We start from the raw sequence: 7140 nt of genomic DNA on the forward strand, positions 1-7140 counted from the left end.
CAAACAAAGCTAGAAGCTCTCCTTTTTTCTTTTCTTTTTTTTTTTTTTTTTCCTTTTAAGCCCTCCATCTTGACTCGGTATGTTTAAAATCATTTTTTTAATTAGAACAATGGTACCTTCTACCAAATTACATGGTCCAAGAACCAAACACTACTAGAAATCCGAAAAAATTTGTCCATAAAAACCAACCGAAATAAGTCGGTAATTGCCAATAACCGTCCAAAACGCGACCAAAGTCGATCAGAAATTACCGACCAACACTGGTCGGTATGCTCTACACGACCATCTGACAATTTAATTGACTTACCGACCAACATTGGTCGGAATGTTATTTTAATAATTTAATTTTACCGACCAAACTTGGTCGGTATATTAAATTTATTAATTTTGCTTACCGACCAATTTTTGTCGGTAATGAAAATATATTTTTTATAAATAATTAAAATTTAAAAATACCGACCAATGTTGGTCGGTAAACTGGACAGGGCAAGCAACTTACCGACCAACTTTGGTCGGTAATGTTGAATTTCTGGGAAATAAATGTGCATTAACCGACCAACATTGGTCGGTAATTTATAATTTTAATTTTTTTTTTTGTTAGATACCGACCAAGGTTGGTCGGTTTTTTGGGATTAATTTTGGCAGAAAATGCCTGTTTTGGTAGCTATACCACCTGCCAAATAAAAATAGTATACCAATACCCTCAATTCACATCTAATAACCACCAATTCACCACATACAACCCCTAATTCACCACAAATCCAACGAAACATCCAACAACAACAACCAAACATCCAATTACTACTTTAAAACTAACAAATTAAAGTTCAATTAAACATCACAATCCAAAATCAAGCAAAAATTAAGTAATTACAACAAGTTCAAAATTGTTCAATCGAATTCAAAACTAGTTCTATTAGTCTAGTTCAAAGTATATCAAAGTATTGGTCAATGGGTGTTTTCTATAATATCATCATCATCTAATGAACTTGCATCTACAAGACGGTATAGAGAATGGTCTTGTAGAGAACAGAAAGAACGATTACGGGTCAGACGGGAGGAATGATCACAGAGACGACGGGAGGAACGATCACGTGGAGGCCGAGCCTCTGGCGATGACTCATGAGACCGAGGCAACGGAAAAGCTCCAGTAGAAAGGAGAGTTCTGATCTGAGCTTGCATACCAAGGAATTGAGCATCTCTAAGCCTTTCTCTTTCCTTGGCCGCTTCTAGCTCAGATGTAAGATTTGTCACTGTCTCCCGCATAGCCGAGAGGCTCTCCCTATTAAGTTCCTCACCCTGTGAGGAAGTCCCTATTCCTTGCATTCCACACCTATAGCGATAGAAATGTTTCTCAGGAAGCATGTATACCTTCCCCTATTTTGGACCGCCAACAGCCTCCAACCATATTCTTTCAGCATCCTCGTCTGAAGGTTGGGTTAGCTCGCCCGATTCACCAGCTGGCTGACTACGAATGAATTTCTCTACGTTACTTTGGTAGCGACCCTACATTATTTTAAATTAAAGTATTTAAAAATTCTTAAAAAAGTAAATTATAACACTTAAAGAAAATTGAAAGCTTACATATGTAGTCTCTGCCCGTTCCTCGACCCACCTATCTCTATCCCCCTCTTTCTTCTTCTTTAAAATATGCGACTCCTTGAATAGCTCATCATGGCTCATTGGACGCCCATACTTTTTTTCCTGAAAACAAATTAATTTAGTTAATAAATAGAATTGATAAACATAGAAAAGTAAAATAATTTAAGCAACTACCAATCTTCTTCTTATTGTCCCGATGCTGATAGCACCTCAAGTGTGCAAGGAGCCTCCCTTCTCGGATGAGCTAGCTTTCTTTCCTTTTTTGCTCTTCTGTAAGAAATCCCCGGTCTTCCATTGCCTTAACAAATCGTCCACTATTTGGTGAACACTGAAGATATTGTTTTGATATGCAACATCTAACACATTCTCGACTTTCACCCTACCTACATGCTTAGTTTTGATTACAACCCACCAATTGGACTTATTCCGCCGCAATGGATAAGGAGCATATTTCCATAAGTACGATGTACATCTAAGTACGATTAGGATAATTCCTATTGTACATCCAAGTACGATGTTTCATCTATACAAATAAAAACAAATTGAGATATTTCCATAAGTATTACAACTACTTAATATATTCTACAATTATAAATTTAAATTATTTTTAGTTAATTAAGATAATTAATTTTTAATAACTACACCCAAAAGGATCAACAATTATCCCTAAAAGTTCAATTCATATCCAAAAAGTTCAACCATTACCCCTAAAAGTTCAATTCATATCCTAAAAGTTTAAATTTAGAGAAAATTCCTTGTTCCGTGAATGCTATTAATATTCAGTCCCACTTAGAACTCAACCATGATTTTAAATGGAAATTTCATTAAATAAGGTAGCACTAAGTAGATCTGCAGATATTCAATGAAGATTCAACCAATTTCGGATTGGAAAACATACATTTGAAAACCTAGAATGAGCAGATAACCATTAATAGGAGTCCTAATTAAAAGCAAGAATTAAATTACTTCATACAAGCATCATGTTTCGAATTACTTCCCAGTTTTATCACTTTCCAAATTGACACAAAATTACATTTATTATATTTCCAATAGTAGAAAATCAGGAGCTAGACAAATTCACAGAGATTAATCAGGAATCAACGGTTTTAATTATTCAAACGAAAGCATAATACAAGGGGTTTAAAACTCACCTAATCAAACAATGAGATAACTGAGATGAGCCAAATGAAGGCAAATACAAATTCGGATGAAGCTCAGCAGAAATTTTAGCAACCAACAACAGAAGTTCGGCAATGCTTTGACATAGAATAGCATTAGAAAACCCAGAACCATGAACAACAGCTTCCAATAATGACAGAAATTCACTGTTTTAGCCTATTTCCTTCGGTTTTTGTTCGCTTTTTCTTTTCTTTTTGCTCTTGAAATTCGTTTTCCATCCAGAATCCAATTATGGCTTTGTTTATGAAGCTCGTTTGAGGAGGGAGGCAGAATTGGGTGGCTGCTCAAGAGAGAGGAGAAGAAGAAGAAGAGAGAGGCGGCTAGGGTTTTGGTGTAGAAGAGGGGCAGAAAATGGACTGGGGCGAGTGTGTGAAGGTGAAGAGAGGGAGGAGTTAGAAAATTTTGAGAAGAGGGTAAGAGAAATGAGGGAAAAATCCTGTATTTGGGATCTGGATTTAGAATTACCGACCAACGTTGGTCGGTAATGTTGGTCAATACACTAAGTGACCGGGGTTGACTGTGTTTTAAAAAACTAAATTATTTTTTTTGTGTTTTTTATTTCTTAAAATATTATAAACTATAAAAAAAATTAATATAAACTATAATCATTTATTTTATTCACATATATATTTACTATAAATAATTATAAACGATAAGCATAATCTTTATAAATAATTATATTAACTAATTATTTTTAATAAATTATAAGCATATATATATATATATATATATATATATATATATAACATTAATCAATCATAATAAAAAAAAATAAAGGTATATATATGAGATGTTTATTTTACTCGAATTCCACATTTCGTCTTATATATTCATTCGTTTTATAACTAATTACAAATCACATAGATTAATAAATATCGGTCAAGACGTTTTACCTTATGTTTTCATCTATCTAAGTTAATTTTCTAAGTTATATTTAAGTATATGAGTAATTTCACACACACACAAACACACACACACACACACACAAACACACACACAAACACACACACAAACACACATACACTATATTGTAATTGATGATCAATCACATACATTACTACGTATGAAAACTTTATCAATTGATGAATTGATAAACCAATATTATTCTATTTTAAATATGATTAGTCGATTGTTATATTAACTAATTTACTTAATGCTAATAACTTCTTTCGTTTCTTTAATTTGTGATCCATATATACATGTCAAAGATGTTTAGTATTAATTCTTCTATATTTCATTCATTCATCACTAATAATGCATGACATAGATTAATCGATATAGGTCGAAACGTTTTATTTTTAATATTCATCGATATAGGTCGAGACGTTTTGTTTTTAATATTCATCGATGCATCTAAGTAAGTTATAAGTCGATGAATCAATTTATAAATAGATATATTTGATGATGATCAATTATATATACTAATTAGATTATTGCTTCTTCACAAGTCTATCCCCAAAAGAACCCGTCTCTGTGGCCCTAGCGCTTCGTGTTCTTAGATGCGGCTATACCTATATATATATATATATATATATATATATGTACTACTTTAACTATATATTGCTTGTTATAGTATATGTTAGTGTATTCATTATTTGTATTTAAAAATAAAGTGTTAACAGATTACGTTTATATTATTTAGATAGTAAATATTAATGTGATTCAAAAGTTTGACCATGTTTGACCTAAGAACCAACCTAAATTGGTCGGTTATTTTCCAGAAATAATATTTACCGACCAACGTTGGTCTATATAACTATAAATTTTATAAAATATTTTAAATAATAATATAATTTTTAAAATTTAAAAAAAGTGGGTCCACATTACCGACCAATGTTGGTCGGTAATCAAAAAGGTGCTTTGACTAAGCAAGTCTGACCACTACAGTCAAATGTTTGACTAATATACTGACCAACTTCGATCGGTATGTAATTTTAAAAAAAATGTAAAATATTATTTTGGTAGTTTCCGTCCGTGTTGGACAATTTTTGGTCGCTTTTGTTGACCGACCAACGTTGGTCGGTATCACTTGGTCGGTTTTTTCCGAATTTCTAGTAGTGAAAATTCGTGCCCCAATTGAGAGTTCCTTCGATAAATAATATTCGCAGCTGATTTTTATACAAGTCGTTACAGAGAATATCCACATTCAAAGCCAGCCGTTATGCACCCATCAATGACGTTTTTATTCTCATTCAAGAGGAGCTTGATTTTAGGATCCTGTCTCCCTAAGTAGGTGTATAAATAGCAGGATTAACGACCATTATAGGAGAGATGAAACATTCTGCACACAAAAGATGTAATTTATTCCCTTATTACACTGAATTCAAACACTTGAAACGGTATTGCTCTTGTCATCGGATACGTTAAGTCCTTAGTCAAACTTGTTATCTCCTTTAATTTCATTCGTTAATCTAAGTTTCGTTCTTATTTATTTATCGTTGTTGGATTATATTGATTCGCTTGTCTATAAACCACGCTATAAATTTTATTATATTGTTTTACTGGTAAATAGTTTGGCGCCTATCATGGGTATAGACAACTGCGTAATTGCTTTGGTCCATTTGTTTGTTACTAAAAACGTTTTGATTCTTTCCTTAGTTAAAATCAGATATGGCAGCTAATGATGTCAACATCGCTTACAACGTTGGAGCACACGATGAATGGGAAGAGGCATCCCTACATGATGACTTAATCAGCGAGACCCGCAATAAAGGGATGAAACAACCCCGGTTCGTGAAGGTCAATACCCTCGGGATGTGCGGGGCCCAACTCCTGATTATGCGGAGGACGAACACGTTGTTGAAATGGTCAAACTCCTGAGAAAAGAACAAAGAGAAATCACGGATCACCTCACAAGGCAAGATCGGGCGATGACGGAATTAAAACAAGCTTTGTCAGATGAAGTCGGTTTCGATGAAGCGGGGGGGTCGGAAGCGGATCTGGGAATAACAACTTGAATGATCCTTTCAAAACCGAGCTCGTGAGATTCAAGAGAGAGATGAATGAGAGAATGGACTAGAATGCAAAAGTGTTTCATGCACTAATGGGTCAGATTCCAGGCTCGTCGGCGGTGTTAAAGGGTCCAGATTTAAAAAGTATACACAATTATCGTTCAAAACAAGTGTGGCACTAGAGTTGATCCTGAAAAGGTTCCAAATGCCAGATATACCAAAGTATGATGGAACGTTGGATTCGCAGAAGCACATCACGACCTATACCACGACAATGAAAGGAAATGATTTGGCTCAACACGACATCGAGTTGGTTTTGTTGAAGAAATTTGGCTAAATCCTCACAAAGGGGGCCTTGACATGGTATTTTGTCTTACCAGAACACTCAATCGATTCTTTTGAAATACTTGCAGATCAAAGCCCGTGCTGGAGCAAAAAAAGTCCCGGCCGAAAAGGCAGATATATTCAGACTTTCACAAGGAATGTCCGCTCTGCGACGGGAATTTGTAATCTGGTTCGAGAAGAATATAATGTTACTACTAGGGGTTCCAGATGAGTGGGTAGCGGAGGCGTTCACGAAGGTTCTAAATCCATTAAGTCCTGATTCCTCCTGAAAATTGAAGGAGAGCTTGCTCGAATTCCAAGAAATCACATAGGCAGATGTCCATAATCGCTATGAGTCGAAAATAGGGATAGAGGATGATAAACTTGGTTCTTTAGTGTCATCCAAAGGACAGGGTCGCGATATAAATCAGGATAAGTTTAAAAATGACTTTGATGCAGATCAGAGGTCCTCTAGGAGTAGTTTTCTACCGTATGAGAGGACCGATGGGTATAATAGTAAAGGATTTCAGTTGTTGGATTTGCTTCCGACAGAAGGACGACTCGTGGCTAGAATAACAGATCATTGCAAGAAAAGGATGTGCCGGGTGTTGCTCCCAAATGCACATGCAAGTATACGTGGTCGTATAAGTAATATAGGATTATAAGTCCAGATATCGTACCCACAGGGACTTGTGATTAACTATTTACTAAATTACACTAAGACAATTAATCTATTCAAGCGATCTTCTAATGTGTGATTATTTAACTAAAACTAATCTAGAGTAGTAAACTAAGAGATTAAAGAAAACAACTCGGCAAGCTTAAATACGCATTCAATAAGAGACAATATTCTAGGGATATGGGTTAGCTAACAATCCCGTTGAGTTTTCTACTTAAATTATCTAATTAATTTATCTGGTTTATTATTTGACAGGGTTAATATTACTCGTAGTATTCTCCCGAAGTACTACTCGCCTATTCAAGCTAACCTAACGCATATATTCCTATGGAATTAGAATTAACAAGAACGCATTAATAACTCCCGTATAATAACCAAGCAAGGCGATTAGGTATATCCTTATCC

At 34.7% G+C, this 7140-nt stretch overlaps 1 long non-coding RNA gene across 2 annotated transcripts; it reads right to left on the reverse strand.

The window, feature by feature from the left end:
- Positions 1-900: 900 nt before the first annotated feature.
- On the reverse strand, positions 901-3179 carry LOC138910629 (uncharacterized). Of its 2 annotated transcripts, none has more exons than XR_011415762.1 (3): positions 2754-3179; positions 1585-1985; positions 901-1506 (listed from the first exon to the last, which is right to left on the reverse strand). It is a non-coding gene; the product is annotated as an uncharacterized lncRNA (long non-coding RNA). The 2 variants fall into 2 exon arrangements; XR_011415761.1 differs by having other exon boundaries at positions 902-1506; positions 1585-1704; positions 1777-3179.
- Positions 3180-7140: the final 3961 nt, after the last annotated feature.

The sequence above is a fragment of the Nicotiana tomentosiformis genome, chromosome 4, assembly GCF_000390325.3.
Source record: "Nicotiana tomentosiformis chromosome 4, ASM39032v3, whole genome shotgun sequence".
Taxonomy (NCBI): Eukaryota; Viridiplantae; Streptophyta; class Magnoliopsida; order Solanales; family Solanaceae; genus Nicotiana; species Nicotiana tomentosiformis.